We start from the raw sequence: 20,536 nt of genomic DNA, 5'->3' as shown, positions 1-20,536 counted from the left end.
GTCTCACAGCAGAAAATGAAGGAAAGAAGCAGACAAAAACATTCACTAACATTAAAGAAGCTGAGGAATAAGACAGTGATGTCTTGACCTCACCATACTTTTTAAACTGTTTAAAATTTATGAAATAATTTTAACCAGAATATTTTAAGTCTTTATATTAGCAAATAAAACTTAAAATCTAAGAGAATTCTTTCTTGAGTATTTAATAAACTATGTACCTTTAAGTATTTAAGAAATTAACTTTTTAAAATCAGAAATCTGGAAGGGTAAAGCATTATGTTCATGACCATAGAGAATCAATTTTGAAAAAAAAACTTTTCACTCTTTGATATACAAATTTCTTCATAACTGTTGGTTAGAAAAGTAATAAGAGAATTACTGATGCCGTTAATGGGGTGAGAGAGTTGTTTTCAAATGGGCTTATACAGCATGGGAATTCAGTACAGATGTTTGGAATAACTTGCAGCTGTTGCAGGGTGAATAGGCTTAATGAAATCACTGGGAATATTGAAGGAGAATTGCCAGAAGTACTTTAAAACATTTATATTATTGTGATTAAAAACCGTTTAATTAGAAGCCTAAAATTGGTCTTTAATTATGATCAGATTTTTAGACATCTCTCATTGTTACATATTCCTGGGTATACATCCACAAACATGTGCAGTTGTAACAAAGTACCTCACTTACTATTAATGTATGTCTGATGAGAAAACAATTTTCTTTAGTTTGATCAAGTTGTGGCTCAGTTAAATTCAAAATGCTTTATGAATTTATTATATGCAAAACACCAAAAGGATAAAGAGTGAATTAAAAAAAGTCCCTCACTATTCTCAAGAAACTTACCTAAAGAAGGTATTATACGTGTACACATAAAAATAATACAGAGAAACAGTATTACAGGAATTCAGTGGAATTTCCCAGATTTCACTGAGTGTTCAAATGCTGTTCCTTGAGGATGAGCCTGACTTTGCCTGAAGGTATCCATAAGTACATTATTCCTTCATCCAGGTAAAAATTGTTAGGAAAGTCAACCTTCAAAATAAGATGTCAACCTTACCATCTATTAGGTTTCTAAAGCATACGGAATCACCCTGAGTTAGCAATACAGAAGGCTAGTACTCTAGGCTCTCATCATAAGAGTGGATAAGAGATAAGATATTTAGAAGATATGTTTAAGTGGCATGCTGGCCATCCACTCCCTTTAGGCACTCCAAGTTCCAAGATGAAGTTGAACTCTGAGAAGGCTTGATTCACTTTTACCATACATTATGAAAAAAAGACAAATCAGTGTCCTCAGGTAATGTCCCCATAATGTCCCCATAGAAGGTTTTGGTTCAGCTTCAAGACTCAACCCAATTAACTTAGAAATCTTAGCTCTAAGCATGTTGCCTAAGGTCTATATTGTGAACCATATATGCAAGTCACATGTAAACTTTCTAGTAATAAAAAAGTAAAAAGAAATGGGTGAAATTAAGTTTAATAATCTATTTTCTTTACCCAACATATTAAAAATACTATCATTCAATTTGTATGTAATCAGTGTAAAAATTATTGAGCTATTTTACTTTTTTTCTTCAAGTTCTTAGTCTTCAAACTCTGGTGTGTAGTTTGCTCTTACAACACATCTCCATTAGGACCAGTTAGAGTTGAAGATTAGTGGCTACTATAACGAACACTGTGACGCTCTAGAGGATAAACTTCTTTTGGGAAATGGTCCTTTGAGCCTTCGTCTCCAACAAAAACCTATCGCTCCTCTGCTTTCCCCTTTATTCTGTAGGTTATTACGGACAGGGCCTTAACAACTCCACTTAGCAGTTCTTTGGTGGTAAACAATGGGAGGGTAGGTGACTTGGTCAGTAAGATATTTTAAACCCATAAATTCAAAAGTGAAATAAATAAAATCTTGTACTATATTTCTCCCCACCTATCTCCAAATGCTGTAATAGCACCTCCCTCCAACACGAATCTGTCTGCAATGCAGGAGACCCAGGTTTGATTCCAGGGTCACGAAGATCCCCTGCAGAAGGAAATGGCAACCCACTCCAGTGTTCTTGCTTGGAGAATCCCACGGACAGAGGAGCCTGGCAGGCTACAGTCCATGGGGTCGCAAGAGTCGGACACGACTTAGCGACTAAACCACCACCACCACAAATGGCATGGCTGATAGTTTAGAATGTCTCCTCAGGAGAAGTGGAATGGGAGTATTCAAACTCCTGGGGGTATTGACTCCTTAGTAAGGGTCATTTCTATGACCAAAATAAAGTTACGGATACCATATAAATTTAGATATTATTTAGATACCTTTATATAATCTTTTAGTAAAAATACTATAGCCCATTCTGGTTTAGAAACATTTCAACTTCTCTTAAATTTCATATAATAAAGTAATACACCACTTCGTAGTGATATGTTAATTTGTGGCTACTGGTTTGCACGTTTCTAGAACTCCCTTTTAAGACACTATAATCTCATTTATTGAAAATGAAGATGCAGTACAGTGCAGTGAATAAAGCACTAGCCTGAAATGGAAGATGATTTGGCTTCTAGACTTCTGTCACGTAAGTTGTGTGATGTTATATAATTTTCTGAATCTAAATTTCTTCATCTGTAAAATTAAGGAGGCAAAAGTACATCAAAAACCTTAACTGGAAGCTATATATTTATTCAAGAATTTCAAAATGCTGTATTATCTGAAACAAATAGTGTTTCCAAGGTCATGTTGCAAAACTTTGTTAAGAGTGAGATTAAATAACAAAGCTAAAATAAATGGACAAGTTATAAAAGGAACTTAATTCTGCAGGCGGGTTTAGTTCCTGTTCATTAGCTCCTGATAGTTTTTCACAAGGAAAAATGACACGACGTTCTCTATGTGAGAGAATTCATTAAGTTCAGTTTAGTATTGAAATAGTTTAAATTTGAGTGACTAGGATCACTAAGCTTCACTGATAAGATTCTGCTAACTAACTTTAGAAACTTAAAGACTTATCACAAAAAAGAAAGCAAAGAAAAAACACATACAAATGTATAATCATCTAATATTAAACACCTATGACTGTTGATGAAAAGATAAGTCATGAAACTTCGACATTTCTATTTTATTTCCCATGGACAATTTCAGTTCCAGGTGGGCAGATACTTATGTGTTAGCACTACAGTGTTGTAATTCAGAGAACAAGGGTGGTCCAACACCTGTTTCTGTAACTGACTGAGTCCTTTGTTTTTTCAAAAAGATCAGTAATTTTTAAAAAAATGCCTTGATGTCAGTGCACAATAGCATCTTTCAGAAATGTTTAAATGTTGACAAAGGAAGTAGGATTCCCTCCTACTCATACCAAATCACTGTAAGAAGGAACAACTCATCTAATCAGTACAAGACAATGAGTGCTTTCTTGAACATATTGACAGAGGTAATAAAAATGTTTTTTGAGGGGGAATGGGATAAACACTAAACAATAAAATGGTTAATTCCACTATGGAACCTCAAATCAAAATCGGAGTAAAATCCTAATGTAAGTATCTAGACATTCCCACAGTAACCTAGGCACACGTCTTCCTCACTACTTGATCTCTATTTTCCACATTGTGGTCAAAACCCTTATCCTAGCTGCATATCATTGCCACAGCTAGGTAACAGAGCCTTAGGAATCCTTGAAAGACAAAATTAAAGGGGGTTCATCTGTTGCTATCTGAATCTGGGGGATAACAGCCAAATGAAATTCTAATTAGTAAAACTTGATTTAAATATAAATGCTTATCTTCTATAGAAATTTACATAATCTTTGTTGCAATAATATAAGAAGATGTATTTCTTAAAATAAATGAAACCCACACATAAGCTTCAATGATTTCATTAAACTAGTGGATGACTAGAGATGACTTCTCCCTGTTTGTTTTTCAAATTTCTGAGCATTGAGATAGTCCTTTTGAAACTGAAAAAACATTTTAAATTGATCACAGTTATCTATTAATGGCTGAGGCTATTTGGTAAGAGTTCTGCAGAAATATGAAAACCTCATTAAGACAATTTAAAAAGTTGCTTCTAATAACCAAAGAATTTATAAACAATTTGATAATTAAAAAAAAAAAAAAAACTTCTATGCTCCAAAACTTAAGAACTTTGAGTCTCTTCTGTATCAGTTTTATGGCTTAAGAAAGGTATATCACTCGGTTCTAAAAACCAGATCTACCAATTTCAGAATTTCCAATCAAATCTGAGTTAGAAGCTTTCATGAATCATAAAAAGAATTTAAAACTAAAATTAATTTCAAATGAGTTTTTCAAACCATTTCCTAAGAACAAAATATGAAACACACACTCTTTCAATTCAGCTGTCTTTTTAAAAGGAATTTAAAAGAGGCTTTAAGACTAACAGCAAATGATACATATTGGCTACCATGCTTTGATACCAGTCCTGAAATAGGCTCATTACAATAAAAGCTTTTGCAACCATATGCAAGGAGAAATCATAAAGGGCTTGATTTTTGCAGAAGTAGGCACCAGCTCCAAATTTGTTTGATATAGTGTTAGAACAGGGAGAAAAATGCAAATACCAGAAATCTGAACTAAAAAGGACAAGCATATTTTCTTAGTAAAAGACATGCTTGGGTATTAGAGATAATTTATTTCAATCTCGCATAGGGTCAGCATCAAGAAATTGAAACTCCAAAACTTTGGCCACCTGATGCAAAGAACTGACTCACTGGAAAAGACTGATGCTGGGAAAGACTGAAGGCAGGAGGAGAAGGGGACGACAGAGGATGAGATGGCTGGATGACATCACCGACTCGATGGACATGAGTTTGAGCAAGCTGCGAGAGCTTGTGATGGACAGGGAAGCCTGGTGTGCTGCAGTCCATGGGGTTGCAAAGAGTTGGACATGACTAAGCAACTGAACTGAACTGGCATAGGGTTTGACAGTTTAAAAGAATAAGAAATAAGCAAGATGACGGTGGTATTATGTATGGAACAGGTATTTTAAACCTTAGATGATTAACTATGGTTGAAAAACAAGCAACAATTGGACTTCCTTACACTGTCGATTACACACTGGCATGCAATTAAATGCCTGTCAAACGACATGAACTGACGTAGAATTCCTGGCACTTAATCTGAATCAGAACTAATACCTTACAAGGGAAATAAAGAGAACTCTTGAGGAAGAATGTTAAATGCAACCAGAAGTCTTTCTATTAGGCAATATCTTTTGTTTTTTACAAGGTCCAATTTGAAAGATGCAGGCTTTTCAGAAGTTCAATGAAAGAATAAACTTGTTCTATCTTGGGGCATCATTTTTTAGAAGTTTACTTTGAAAATAAAGCTTCCACTAAAGCAGTTTACAATTTTTTCTCATCTATATAGGTTAATATAGACACATATTCATGTATATTTTAGTAAAACGGGCTCAGTTATAAGGATGCGTTATAGTTACAAATATAAATAAAAATTTTTTAAAGGTGATTATGTCTCTAATTCACTTCACTCATGAAGAAACAGCTATTTTACTCCTTCAAGTGAAAAAGATAAGGAAAATGAAAAAGAAGAGGTGCCCAAAATCACCATGCTCTTCCTGCATAGACTTTGACACTACCCCAGAAAAAAAAGTAATGAACATCACTATTCACTTAGAAAAACAAAACCACCCACTAGAAATGTGGTATAATTCAAAATAAGAAATATTTCTTTTTTAAAAAAGATGCAAAAGAAAACATCTCTGCTTTACACATTAAACAATTCTTACTATTAAATAGGAAATGTTTTTATAGCAGCCTTTAGAGTCAAGTCTGTACGATAAAGGTTCATGCTGGTTTTCACCCTTGGCAACCAAAATGCATTGTTGAAAAGAAACTCCTAAACAAAAAAGTCTCCTTCAAAAGTGATTTCATTCATTAAATGGGGAAACGGGGGAGTGAGAGAGGAATGATTAAGATCAATGAAAAGAGAAGATAATCATGTTTTGATCCTATCTGAAGCAAGATCTGAAGGTAGTTTCACTTATAGTAAGGAAAGATATTGCAAAAAAAGGGGGGAAGGGAGTAGAATCACGAGCAAGTTTTAATAATAGATTCTAGACTCTCACTTGGATAGTTACCTAGTTTCAGAGGGTCTTATATTATGTGAGAAAAATTTCCAATGGGAAATACATTCTCATTTTTCACAAAAATAAATTTAATCCCTCATAATTTCCCTACCAAAAACTCATTTGAGGAATAATTTATTGCATGAAAGTATTACTTAAAATACATTAAAAGATTAAGGTCATAACTTATTATGCGTAGTCTTAAAAAACTCTCATGAGGATTCAGGGCACTTTTAGCTGAATGGAAAAAAAAGATGAAGCTGTCAGTTGTACATGGGAATAATCTCATTCTTGTATATAAAAAGGCAACAAAAGTAACTCCCACTCTTTTTCCAATTGTGTATTATATAACTTCCACAAATGCTGATTTTGAGTGACGAAGATCCTCAAATAATACTAATACTGAAAAAAAAAGTGAAAGTGAAAGTGAGGTAGCTCAGTCCTGTCTGACTCTTTGCCACTCCATGGACTGTAGCCTGCCAGGTTCCTCCGTCCATGGGATTTCCAGGCAAGAGTACTGGAGTGGGTTGCCACTTCCTTCTCCAGGAGATCTTCCCAACCTAGGGATTGAACCTGGGTCTCCCGCATTGTAGGCAGACACTTTACCGTCTGAGCCACCGGTAAAGTCCCACTGAAAAAGTTTTCAATAAATATACTTCAGCTGGCTGAAGTATCTTCATCACCAGATAAAGTAGAATTCTGAAAAAAAAAAAAAAAAACAACAACAAAAACCCACCATGGAAGAAAGATTCATCATTCAATAACTGCAAAAAATTCTCTGATGCATAAGGTGACTCAGGGTATAGTAATTTACCTTACCGGCAAATAAAATTTGAAAATGCTGGACTTGAAATACACCAACAATATAGATCACTACTGAGATGACAATGGTTTCCCCTAAACTGGGCAGCAAAAGCAGGAAGGAGGAAAAAACCCAGTCACATTTTAGAGGCTTTAGATTTTAAAAATGACCCATATAATTTGACAGGAAAACTTTTAAGAAATAAGAAATATCTTAAGGGACAAAAGGGTACAGGAGTTGAAAATCAGTTGAGGGCAAAAAATGTGATATAAAGCTTGAAGGACTTAGCAGGGACTTAAACAAATGGATATACAGAAGAAACTCTAAACTGTGTGTAAAAGGAAAATAGATGATGCTGAGGTGGCAGAAGATTGTGCCAGGAAGCCATTTTCACAGATCTCTCTCCAGTCTAAGGGAGGTATAGATGCCCATTTCTTTAGAACAACTGAGATCTATCCCTCTTTATATGCTCATTTTTCTTACACATCAGAGTTGAAAAATACCAAAGGTATGAGTCCAGCTGAGGAGGAGGAAAACTACACATCTGAAAATTAAAGTTCAGATAAGCACACAGGCCATCAAAAAATGATTTTTATTTCAATTTGCTAAATTGAAAGCATACAATGACCTAAACGCATCCCTTTAAACTCTTTTTCTTGCAAAAAACAAAAGATGGTATAAAAGGAGCATTTCTGAGGTTTGAACAAAGTAACAGAGCAGAACCTTAAGAAAAGCGTCATTGAACTTTCTTTAAAACTTTTTTTTAATTAACCCCTGAAACCATTCGATATCACCAATGCCATAAAAAAAGAAACCTTAGCCAACATTCATCTATAAAGCTGTTTTTAAAATGGCCATCCTTTCTCCTTGACCAGCCTTACCACCTTCAACCAGATGGCTTGATCCCATTCTCTCTCCCCAAAGAAAAATCAAATAAAAATTACACCAAGAGGATTTAGTATGAGGATAAGCTACGAAACAGTCTCTAAAGAGTAACGCACATTTCCAGTTGTTTCGTCACCTGTAGATAACCAGCCTTCTGAACAGCTCAGCCAACTCCTGAAGGAAGTAGGGTGGAGAAAGGTCCTCAGTAAAGGTTGTCAGTGTTGGTGCTCCGAGGGGTCTTGATCTTCTCGATATTCTTGAGGATTACATCATGCAAAGTGGCATACTGGTTCCGTAAATGGAGCAGGATCTGGCGCACACTCAGGTACTCATTTTCGTCGACCTCCGCTACAGTGCGGCGATAATCTTCCACCTGGGGATATTTGACTATCTTGGATACCAACTTTGCCCGGGTGTTGTAGTAGGTGGAGAAGCGGCGTAGATAGGAGGCTGCTGTGCTCTCCACGGTCCACAGCTGGTCCACGGTGTCTTCCTGGATGGACACGCCGAAGTTGTTGCCGTCCTCCACCTTCGGAATGAGCAGCTGCACCCACATCCGCACCGTGTTGCATTTCTCTCTCAGCAGCTCGATCTCAGGCTTTACACGCTCAATCAGCTCCACCAGATGCTGGTTGCTCCGCAGAAGCTGTCCCTCGCCGCCGGGCAGTGCTAGTACCTTGATGGAGGACTGGGTCTGCAGAGGTGGCGGATCCCGCTTGGGCCCATCACCCGCAGTGTCTGGGGTGATGAGGCTTTCTGGGGCAATGAGGCTCTCTGGGGCTGGCACTGAACGGATTCTGGACAAGTCTTGCAGGCGGAGCTCCTGGACGCGACTATCTAGCTCCGAGAGCTTCTGAGGGAAGAAGGTGGACACTAGATCCTCGGCCTCCTGGGCGATGCGGGCCCGGAATGAATCTACTTTCCCCAGCACGTCCTGCTCTAGCTTCAGTGGAGAAGCCATGACCGCCACGGGCGTCGAATGTTGGAGCAGATACGGGTTTGGGCTTCCGGCGCCACCGCCAACTCCCAACAGACCAGGGCCCGCTAGGCCGAAGTGACGTCCCAGGGTCTCTGCGGACTGGCACGCGGTGGAAGCGGAGCCGCACGCTGACCACTCCCGATGGCACGCTGACCACTCCCGATGGCACCCTGACCACGTGTGTGTAGGTGGGGAGGGAGCCCAGCCGGATCTAGTTATCTGGGCGGCCCATCCCCTATTTACTGGCCCCTACGGGCTGGAAGACAGTTCCAAAGAACATCGTTAAACTTAAGCTGTGACGACGGAAGTCAAGGAAATCCACAGTCCTTAGATCCAGAATACACAATTTCTTTTGAAAGTCACCTCACGAAATGGGCTCCCAAGAGCAAGTCTCACTTATGAAGAGCTTTAAATCACATCTTTACATGTAATCTGAGACTATCCATGCTTTCCCCTTAGAAAGTCAGAGGGCTTCCCTGGTGACTCAGTCGGTAAAGAATCTGCCCGCAATGGGGAAGATGCGGGTTCGATCCCTGGGTTGGGAGGATCCCCTGGAGGAGGGCACGGCAACCCACTCCAGTATTCTTGCCTGGAGAAGCTCCATGGACAAAGGAGCCTGGTGGGCTACAGCCCACGGGGTCGCAAAGAGTCGGACACGACTGAGCAACTAAGCATACATAAAAAGTCAGAAGCGAGTGCACTATTATATTTTTAATCAAGTTAGAAAACTTCTGAGATCTTCTATGGCTTACTTCATATAATTTTTAGTTTAAATTTATAGCAAATGTTAAGTTACAGAACTTTTCTAAAAATTCATTTTGGTGAATAATCACAGTTAAATCTAGACTGTAGATTAAAGTAACAGATTTCCTGAATTCTAAGTGTATGGTGCTTACCGAGGTTAATATCCTTGTTTTTAGGAAGCACACACTACAATATTAAGGGATAAAGTGGTATGATGCCTTTACCTATTCTCAGATGCTTCAGAAAAAGTGTGTATGTTTGTCAGTGTGTGCATGTGTATAGAGAATGAGAATGCTGAAGCATGTGGAGAAATGATAAAAATTGATGACTCTGTATAGACTGTATGAGAGATCAGTATTAGTCTTATAAATTCTCTGTAAGTTTCTACTTAATTCAAAATAAAAAGTAAAAAAACTACCTTTTCCTTAAAGTTTTCTGGAATCATAAAGACAAATTCGATAGTCTTCTAAACTCTCACCCTATTTATTTATATTCATTTTCCTTTCCCTGAAATATTTTCCTTTTCTTCTTTGCAACCCACAGAGTAAAATCCATGCCACTCACTTTTATTCTAAAATTATTGAAGTTTAGGGTGTTTTTTTTTTTTTTAAGGATTATTCTAAAGATGCTATAGTATAGTTTCAAATGTAATTGTCACTTTGATCAGGCTGTAAACTCCTTCAGGACAGGAGCCAAGTTTTAATTTATTTCCTTTACAGGTGCTCAATACATGCCTGATGAAATGATCCTGACATAGTAAGATTTTAGCTAACTAGAACTTCAGAATATCTAGAACCAAAAGGAAAATATCAACAAGACAAATATGTTGTTACAGGTTGGGTCCCCAGCAAGCAGAGAAGTTGCTTACTGGAAGTTTATTAGGGAGTGTTCTTAAGATAAACACCTATGGAAAGGAAGAGACAGAACTGGGAGAAGTTGGACTTCAATGCAATCTCAGAGCCTTGATGGACCCCATGGGGAACTGGGTAATGCCCTTCAGAGTTATCCTGAGATGGGGTCAAGGGAGTTCTGAAGAGGGCTCTTTGGCAGCAGGACTTCTTGCAGTTGGGAAATAAAAACTTAAGTTCTGAGGAGGGATCTGGGGAGCTCATCACAGCTTCAACTACATATGTAAAACACTAAGATACCATAATCCAAATGGAAAAAAAATACCTCATTGGGAGTGGTAATGGGGTTGAAGAGAAGCATCAAGAAAGTCTTAGAAAGTAAAATTAACATGGTGATAGTTTTAGATACGGCGAGATGAGAAAAAGCAGAATTCAATATTATGCAAGTTTTTTTTTTTGGCTTAGGTAAATAATTTCTATTTATACTTATATTAAACCTCTCCTATGGGGTCACTAAGAGTCTGACACGACTGAGCGACTTCACTTTCACTTTTCACTTTCATGCATTGGAGACGTAAATGGCAACCAGCTCCAGTGTTCTTGCCTGGAGAATCCCAGGGACGGCGGAGCCTGGTGGACTGCCATCTATGGGGTCACACAGAGTCGGACACGACTGAAGCGACTTAGCAGCAGCAGCAGCAAGAGGTGATTTAAATATACATACATTTTTTACACACACATATTTACATTCGAGTTATGAGAATTTAGATAGAGCTGTCAAATAGAAAAGAAAAAGCAGATCTTGAAACATGACCACAATTTCCCAAATGTTGATTTTCTTCATAACTTTGGCTATAAAAGATTACAATAGGGCCAGCATGGAAATTCCTTTTTGTACCAATAACATCCTCAAAGGTATTAATATATATAGTTTAACAGATGGTTATTTTGTTTTCAAAGAGAAAACATTTCTAGCTGCTTTTTAACTGAAGCATAGTTGCTTACACTGCTGTGTCAGTTTCCGCTGTACAGCAAAGTGAGTCAGCCACACATACACATATATCCCCTCTCTTCCAGTTGCTGTTTTAAAAAAGGAGAGTAGTTTCTTTCTGTTTATAAGTGATTAATGTAGCCATTTATGTGAAATTATTTTCTTTACTTGTCTAATGATAAAATATAAAATCCTTTGGGGGATTTAACTGCTCTTTTTTCTGATGTGATGTAAGAATTTTATTTATTTGTAATGTTTTCTGGTCTTGTGAATGAAAGTAGCAGTTGGTAGGAAAGTAATAGCTCCTAATTCTTCTTCTGCCATCAACCATCAGCAGTCAGTTTTAAAGATTATTTAATGCACTTGCATGCCTTGATTTGACCCATGAAATTAACACCGAGTGCTAACAGGTGGAGGAAGGCTAGGGACAGCTGTATAGACTGTTGTCTCGTTCAGTTCAGTTTCTCCTTTCTTCACAGCCCAGTAGGGTTCATCATGAACTGATGCCAATAACAGACACCCCGCTCGTCTTTTAGAAATACCAACAGATCTATGGATTGATTTGTCCTTTAAATATCTTCCAAATCTGAAACTTCCCTGTGAAGATGGGATTCTGTGGTGCTAAGTTCCACTTACAAAACTAAACAACTATTGTTGTATCAACTATTGGAGACACCTGTAAGTGTGCGACATGGATTGGAATGTAATCTTCCAAACTAAGCTTTCCCCCCCCCCCACTGATTTCTGTCTATGAAAGTTAGAAGAAATATCATCAGTGGGGCTATATCTAGATAATCGTAAGACTCTGGTGGGTGGTAATATTTATGTCTTTATAAAACCTCAACTCTGGGTTGCAATGGATCTTACGTTATCTAGACCAAATGGTTTCATTTACCACGTGTGAACACCCCCAAGTGAGCAATTTCTAGGCCTGGGAAATATATCATGTCTCTTCCTTCATTCTTCTTCCTAGACTGCTGTAAGTAAAGGTACAGAAATAAACAGTCTGCAGTGCCTTTTTGTCAGAATCAAGTCTCCACATCTAACATGATCATGGCTTTAAATGAAGTGAAAGAAATTGAATGTGTTAAGTCACTCAGTCGTGTCTCTTTGCGACCCCATGGACTATCGCCTGCCAGGCTTCTCCGTCCATGGAATTCTCCAGGCAAGAATACTGGAATGGGTTGCCATGCCCTTCTTCAGGGGATCTTCCCAACCCAGGGATCAAACCTGGGTCTCCTGCATTTCAGGCAGATTCTTTACTGTCTGAGCCACCAGGGAAGTCAAGTTGGCAATATAGGCATTGTGGTTAAATTTTGAAGTTAGCCATGTTCAGATCTTAAGCTTTGCTACTTACTGTGACTGAGGCTAAGTTATCTAACCTCTCTGTGCTTCATTTTCTTCATCTATAATAATATCTATAAAATTATTTTGAGGATTAAATTAGTTAATACATGTAAAGAGTTTAGCAGAGGGCCTGGAATATAGTAATTGTTCAATAAATGTTAGCTATTATTGAAGGAGGGTCTATCAACAGTCCAAAATCTCCCTTTACTCTTAGGAGTAGAACTATGTATTCTAGACAAACAAAACAAGATATAATTTTCTCGTTCACTGTCTTATTATTTAGCAGTGATGACTAATTGTACTATACAGTTGAATATAAGTATCTTTTTTTAATGGCTTGAATTTCTCAGATCATCAGTATTTAGAGCCCATATCACAGAGAGCATAGGTGAAGTAAGCACAAAGGTTTATTGGCTACCTTGACTGAAAACTCTGTTTCTAAATAGAACCCCTTCTTGCAAAAGCCATATCTTCAGCAATTTCACATTATTTTTATCTTACAAATTACATAATTGGGATAGTTTGGAAACAGTGATGTCTACTTTCAAGGGTCCTTAAAAATCACTGATTTTAACAAAAATCCACTGATTTTCAGGTCCTAGATTCTTGACTTTTTAAGATGCTATGGCCAGTGGCTCTCCATTCAAGTCACTGATAGCTTCCTTGTTTACAAACTGCCTGGATCAGTAATGTACTGAAGGACTTCCCTGGTGGTACAAAGGATAAGAATATGCCTGCCAATGCAGGGGACATGCGTTGGATCCCTGGTCCAGAAGGATTGATTCCACATGCTGCGAAGCAACTAAGCCCGTGTACCACAACTACTGAGCCCACGTTCTAGGCCTGCGAGCTGCCACCGCTGAGGCCTGTGCTCCCCAACGAGAAGCCCCTGCAGCGAGAAGCCCGTGCACCACCACAAGGGGCAGGCCCCGCCCACCGCAACCACAGAAAGCCTGCATGCAGCAGCGAGGACCCAGTGCAGCCCAAAATAATAAAAATAATGTACTGGACGGATAAGTAATCTTCTAGTTCAGTATTTTTCAAACTGAAGCCCACTGGTTCCCTATAATTATTTGTGTGTCTTCATTCTGATGATAAATTAATTGATGTAAGCATATTGTGGATCATATTATAACTGCCATGTGATCTGGGGCCCAGCAATTACATTTTTATGATTATGATGGTACCAAGTATATCTACCTTAATTGATGAGAGAGGAGCCTATTAAGTGGTGTTGGTTTAGTTGCTAAGTTGTGTCCGACTCTTGCAACCCCATGGACTGTAGCCCACCAGGCTCCTCTGTCCATGGGATTTGCCAGGTGGGAATAGTGGAGTAGGTTGCCATTTCCTTCTGAGAAAGGAGCCTATTAGGTATGATTATCCATTTTTCCCTTCTCCCAAATAACTGTTAATCCAATAGAGCAAAAGGTTTTTTTAGTGGCTCAAATAGAGAAAACCTGTGGGAGAATTAATTGGAATTAATAATATGAAAATGTTTAATTAAAAATGAAAAGCGCTTGCACCATGAGAGTCGGTACTTCACTTATCAGTAGTAACTTACACAAGAACATAGTCTATGACATAAATCCATGTTGTTGATTTGAATTTTATTTTTGTAATATTATTTATATTTAATTTATATATTTATATTATATAATAGAATTATATTATTTTGGTTTAGTACTTGTAAACTAAAAGTAGGGGATGTTTCGAGTTTTATGTTTATATGTACTTAATAAACATAAGTCAATGCTGGCAGAGAATTTCTTCCTTTAAAAGTAAAAATCCTCTTCTAATGCCTTATGTGAACAATTCCAGAATTATCTTCCTGAAATGTGTTATCAGATTTCTCTCAAATTCCTTAAGCATAGCCTACAAGTTCCTTCCTGACCTATTTCCTGCCATCTTTTATTTCCCAGAACCAACTCTACATTCCAATAACATGTCCTATGCTTTTACAAATTCAGCTTTCTCTGTGTAAAATGCCACGCTGCATCATTTTTCTCTCACTCTGTCTTACTCATCTTGCTATAATCAACTCAAGAACGTTTCCTGATGCCACCTGCTTCCTTGTTAGATGAAGTTATTGCTTCTGGCACAGGTTAAATAGTCTAAGATCTACCTCATAAAGCTGTTGAAAGGATTAAATGAGATAACATATAAAGCATCTAGAACAATACATTCTTCATAAATAGTAGTAGTTTCATTTGTATCTTAAAGTATTCTGCATATATCTCTTTTATAGTTCCTATCACAGTATTGTAAGTCTGGATTTACATGTCACTTTTCTCCACCATAAGTTCTTTGAGGATAAGCATTTCAGTTCTTTGATTTCTGTATGTCCTTTAATGGCAGTGTGCCAGGTAACAATAAGTGTTCAATGAATATTTACTGAATAAATTAATGAAGTATAATAAAATGTATCAGACATGACCTAACTAGCAAAAGAGATGAGATTCTCAAGCAACTTATTTTTTCGTTTTCCCCTGAAAAGCTGCTGAACTATCCTACGTCACATAAAAATCCATTTTAGAGATCTAACAGTGGTCTTCTGGGTTGAACTCTTTAGGGATTTATAGGGAAAGTAGGAAATATATTTCTTTTTTCTCCCATCAACAGCATGCAGAGTTTTACATTCTGCTTTTGACTCTGGTAATATGCCAGAATTCTAGCAATCACAGTATTGCTTAGTTCTAAGAAGGAGCTCTTACATAAACAACTGGAGTTGGTCTTTAGAACAGTAGTTACGCATCACTGCGTGTTTGTGCAAAATGAACATCTCAGGAGTACTAGAGAGGTACACACACAAGGGATACGGGCGGGGCTGGCTGACTCATGCGCCTACTGTTTACTTACAGCTTCTTATTAGGATGGCATTTGTTTTATTTGGCAAATATACAAGATTTCACTGACTGAGAGAGGAAGATGTAAGAAAATGCCCAAGCATAAAACTTCTACCCCTGAATAATAATCTGTAACTCGGTGCTGTATCAACAGACTCCCCAGGGGCTGGTGCAAGCTGAAACCACTCCAGAATTACAAATTTCATGAGCTGTAGACTTTACTGCTAAAAGTGAAGTAGTGGTTAACTAAAGATTTTATTCTTCCACAGACACGTCCATTTATAAACGCTAAATTCACTAGTTGGAGCTAAATTTTTGATTAGTATATAAAATATGTATGATGAGTTTCTAATTTCTGTAAATAATTCTGACCAGCAGAAATAGTCAAATGTACATTTCAAAAACCAAACCAAAGAATGTATATGCTTCAACCTGAAAAAATGTACTTTCTTTATGTTCGTTTAAAATTACTCGGTCCTTTCACTTTGATTTTCCTTCTTATCCCTTATCACAAACTGAAATTCTATTACATGTTTATCTATTTGTTGTTTCCAGGCTCTAGAACTTAAAATCAAGAGCTTTTTTTTGTTTTGTTTACTGGATTCTTTGCAGTGAGAACAGCTTAGAACATAATGGCTACTCAATAAATATTTTGTTGGATGAATGACAGTAAACTTGTTTAAATCTCTTGATTTAAATAACTCTTTGAGGATAACTGCATTTGGAAAAACTTTTAAATTATGAAAGTAAGGTAATCATTCAAATAGTCGTAACTTAGTATGAATAAAGTTTTTGGAACAATAAAAGCAATCCTTAAATATCTGAAGCAAAAATGTTTTATGACGATCTCTCATATTTATGTTTTCTCTTAAAGAGCAACAAAAGAGGCACTACTTGTTTTAAAAAATTTGGATTTTGGTATTTATCACTTCCATTTACCTTCTTAAAATATATGTTTTTTCCCAAGATGAAAAGATTCATATTTTCAAAGATGGAAAATATAACTCCTTAGCTTTCTATTTTCAACTCAGGTCAACTACACCAAATTGCAGTAAAGTTAAAAAAAATACAGATAAAAACAATTGAATTTGGACTTATTTTGGTTCTAATAAGTACTTTGCTTAAGGAGATGCTATGCTTTCCTGAATGTAACCTGAACACAAAGTTGGTAAAATAATCCTAGGAGGATAAAAGTTTTCAAAAAACTTAGCAATCATATATGCACAGAAATTAGGTTGATCACTTCTTTTTGTATGGTAAATAATACATATACTTATTTTACTAAAATATAAGCAAGATAAACTTCATAGCTAAAAAGCTGACCCCAAAGCCTCAGTCTTAAGTTGTTTCATCAGAATAGACTTGAACTATTTATAATCTGAATTCAAATTATTTTATCTTTAATTATTGATCTACTTAATAGTCTATGGTGGACTTCCCTGGTGGTCCAGTGACTAAAACTCTGAGCTCCCAGTTCAGGGGGACCAATTCAGGGATGTTTGATCGCTAGTCCGGGAACTGATTCCACATGCCACAACTAAGAGTTGGCATGCTGTAAAAGACCCTACATGCCACAGCTAAGACCCAGTGCAGCCAAATAAATACATAACTATATCTTTTAAAAACCTATGAGCTTCCATTATATATAAAAATGTCAGGTAACAGGTTTCATCTAAAAATGAACAACAGAATTAGAACCTTGTGCAGTAATGTCTATTAATATTAAACCTATGCTGACATTAACTGTTTCAAAAACTATATATGATTTTATGTGTGCTATTAAAATTTATAGGAAAACAAGACTAGTTTTATGCTACAAATATGTAATATTTACTAAATCTTCTGGATGACCTATCACATCCATACCAGGCATATGGTTCCTATCTGATATCAATATGGAAAGGTCAGATTAAAGATGACAGTTTCTTTTCAATTATCAGCTGATGTTACTAAAATCATCAAAATGAATGTGACAGAGTCAATTTGAATAAATCCTAAAAACAGCAGAAAACCTGGTGTCTTCTGTTACTTCATGTTCTGTCGGTAATCTAAGTATCTAGTTTCTGCAGGCATCACATGAAATGAATATTGAAATAGAATTAATTTAGGAAATCACTCAAATCACTTTTTAAAAGACTACTGTAAGAAATTTATAGACTACTGAGGGAGATTCTAGCTGTCCTTCTGTTTGGAAGAGCTCTTCCTTTCAAATTATAATTGCCTTTACCCCCAAAAGGGATAAAGGGTAGGTCTAAATTATGTAAATAAAGCCTTCAAAAAACCTAATTAGATAATGGATAGTAATATAAAAGTCACTGTTGTAAAATGTTGCAGATTTCACACTCTTTCTAATATGTTAATTTTCTGTCTGTTGCTGAATGATAATGGCAAAAAAATGAATATGGGGAGTTGGGGGTGGTATGGGATCATGGATGACTGTGTTATGTCTAATGAAAAACAAACTTTCTTCCCTTGTCCTATCCATTTATAGGTTCTTCAAACTGTAGTCACAGGCTTCAAAGGTCAGTCCCCTGATGACAGAGAAACAGACATATACTGAACACCTACTATGTGTTAAGTACTATCCTATTAAGTACTCTTCTAGTACCTGATTTTTTATATAAAAATTTTTATATAAAATTTCTTAGCCTAAAAAGAGAGAATTATTAATATTAGAGATACTGAGGCTCTGAAAGTGTTTCCCTGAAATCTTTGAGTTTGTAAGCAAGAGAACAGTGCTGGTTGAAATCCAAATATATTCGACTCTAAAGCCCATGCTACATGATTTCTTACAAAAAAAAAAAGGCTGTCTCAGCACCTCCAAAGTTATTTTCTCTACAAACTAAAAATTATGATGACTCATAGCTGATTGGAAATTTTTTTTCTTATTTCTGAATAAGGCTGCATAGTGCTACAGGATAAACTATCTATACCCTCTGTTATTTTTCTACTCTTTAAGCCAACGCCTAAAATATCTGTATGTGCATGTGTATGCACATACATACATGTATTCATACATACATAATACATGTATTTTTAAAAGAATAATTCTAAGGTCAAATCCTATAGGTCTTTTTTACTAAAAAAGGGAGAAATACATAGTAGATTAGACACAAAGTAGTAGCCAGTTCTTTTAAAAACTTTATTTTTAGCTCCTCTTTCCCTTACTTCTCTGTGTATTTCCTAGCACTGAGATCTGTATTGGCACATGTTGTATGTTTATTTCGTCTGGTCTCCAGAACCTTGGTTTGGCAATATCTTCCACTACCCATTACACTTTTGCTGTAATTACCTACAGTATATGTTATGTTTCCAAAAGAGTATATAAATAACATTTCATTGGTTAAGTAGAAAGTCAGGAAACTTGAGGTTGAAGGAGTTCAGTCACAGGATACTATTTTAAGAAGTTCCAGCAAAATGGACAACAAGAAAGTTTTAAGGATAACAAAAGAAAATAGCCTAGTGTAGCTCAGCTGATAAAGAATCTGCCTGTAACACAGGAGACCTGCTTCGATTCCTGGAAAGGGAAGATCCCCTTTAGGGAGGGATAGGCTACCCACTCCTGTATTCTTGGGCTTCCCGGGTGGCTCAGATGGTAAAGAATCGAGAATCCGCCCTCAATGTGGGAGACCTGGGTTCTATCCCTTGGTCAGGAAAATCCCCTGGAGGAGGGCATGGTAACCCACTCCAGTATTCTTGCTTGGAGAATCCCCATGGACAGAGAAGCCTGGCAAACTACAGTCCATAGGGTCGCAAAGAGTTGGACATGGCTCAGTGACTAAGCACATACCCTTTTAAGCTTAGCTTTATTTTAATTCTTCTATTAAAAGCTACTGGACACAAGGAAAAAGAGTTTTTATTTAATTATGTACCTATATAAAATGATGGATATTCAATAAACTTAATGATAGTCATTTCATGATGTGTGTAAGTCAAATCATTATTTTGTACACTTTATACTGTGCTGTGTATCGATTTTATCCCAATAAAACTAGGAGGAAAAAAAACTATGGGATGTAAACAGTATTGAATATCATACAGTACTGGATATCCATATGCAAAAAAATGAACTTTGACCCATCCCTGTGCCATATACAAAAAGTACTTTAAAATGGATCACAGACCTACATGTAAAACCTAAAACTATAAAACTTTTAGAAGCAAACATGAGAAAATCTTTGTGACCTTGGGTTAGACAAAGATTTTTTAGAACAATAAAAATAATACTTAAAGGAAAAAGATGATAGATTGGACTTCATCAACATTAAGATTTCTGCTCTTTTAAAAACACTGGTAAGAAATTGAAAAAACAACAGACTGGGAGAAAATATATCCAAATCAGTAACTGACAAGGGAATTTTATCTAGAATATTTAAGAACTCTCAAATCAATTATAGGAAAACAGCTACAACCCAATTAAAAATGGGCAAAAGATCTGAACAGATACTTTACAAAAGAAGATATATGGATGGCAAATAAGCACATGAAATGATGTTTAAGATTATTTGTCATTAGGGAAATGCAATTAAAACCTGAGATCAGTCAGTTCAGTCACTCAGTTGTGTCCGAATCTCTGCCACCTCATGGACTGCAGCACACCAGGCCTCCCTGTCCATTGCCAACTCCTGGAGCTTACTCAAACTCATGTCCATCGAGTCGGTGATGCCATCCAACCATCTCATCCTCTGTTGTTCACTTATGCTCCTGCCCCCAATCCCTCCCAGCATCAGGGTCTTTTCAAATGAGTCAGTTCTTCACATAAGGTGGCCAAAGTACTGGAGTTTCAGCTTCAGCATCATTCCTTCCAATGAATATTCAGGACTGATTTCCTTTAGGATGGACTGGTTGGATCTCCCTGCAGTTCAAGGGACTCTCAAGAGTCTTCTGCAACACCACAGTTCAAAAGCATCAATTCTTCGGCGCTCAGCTTTATAGTCCAACTCTCACATCCATACATGACTACTGGAAAAACCATCGCTTTAACTAGACAGACCTTTGTTGGCAAAGTAGTCTCTGCTTTT

At 36.8% G+C, this 20,536-nt stretch overlaps 1 protein-coding gene and 1 pseudogene across 3 annotated transcripts in view; both read right to left on the bottom strand.

Moving 5' to 3' along the window:
- ATF6 (activating transcription factor 6) overlaps window positions 1–20,536 on the bottom strand; it is a 234,229-nt gene that overhangs the window by 87,765 nt on the left and 125,928 nt on the right. The window lies entirely within an intron of this gene.
- Window positions 7,452–8,819, bottom strand: LOC147377045 (proteasome activator complex subunit 3 pseudogene; annotated as a pseudogene). The gene has a single exon (XR_015161294.1). The product of XR_015161294.1 is annotated as a proteasome activator complex subunit 3 pseudogene (transcript).

Source organism: Bos grunniens, chromosome 3, assembly GCF_055505025.1.
Source record: "Bos grunniens cultivar Pamir isolate PY7600 chromosome 3, Bosgru_T2T1.0, whole genome shotgun sequence".
NCBI lineage: Eukaryota > Metazoa > Chordata > Mammalia > Artiodactyla > Bovidae > Bos > Bos grunniens.
The sequence above is the reverse complement of the archived record's forward strand: the minus strand, read 5'-3'. Positions and strand labels throughout refer to the sequence as shown.